A 719-nucleotide genomic window follows, 5' to 3' on the forward strand; every position below is an offset into this window, starting at 1 on the left:
ATAATAATAATAATAATAATAATAATAATAATAATAATAATAATAATAATAATAAACGGGTTGTGGGTGTGGGGCTGTGGGTAGAATTTAATAAACGGGTTTTGATATATTATTTTTATTTTTATTTTTACAGTAAAAATCATTTTAAATTTTAAATTATTAAAATTAAAAATAATTTAATAATATTTTTAAAATATAATAATTTAATAATAGTTAAATAAACTAAAATAACATAATACATTCATACCCTTAAATGTCATTTTACATGCAATAAGCTAATTGTGAACAGCTAATTTACCAAACACTTTTTTATAACCAGCTAATACAATCAGTTGGTCAAACCAGTTAACACAATCAGCTATTAACTATTATCTAACTCGATCAGCTATCAGTCATTTGCCAAACACCCCCAATAACTGAAATACACTTATATACTACTACTTCTAATAATAATAATAATAATAATAATAATAATAATAATAATAATATTATTATTATTATTATTATTATTATTATTATTATTATTATTATTATTATTATTATTATTATTATTGCATCATAATAGCCACAAATCTCAATTATACCAGCCACACACAGTGAATAAAACAACAAATTATAATGATGCCTTTCCATGTGCGTGCGTGTTTGGAAGAGAACAAATGTAATATCTTTTCACTTTCCAATTCAACACTGAATTAGAACATCTACATCAGTAAATA

This window comes from Ipomoea nil, unplaced genomic scaffold (genome assembly GCF_001879475.1).
Source record: "Ipomoea nil cultivar Tokyo-kokei standard unplaced genomic scaffold, Asagao_1.1 scaffold0216, whole genome shotgun sequence".
NCBI classification, from domain to species: Eukaryota; Viridiplantae; Streptophyta; class Magnoliopsida; order Solanales; family Convolvulaceae; genus Ipomoea; species Ipomoea nil.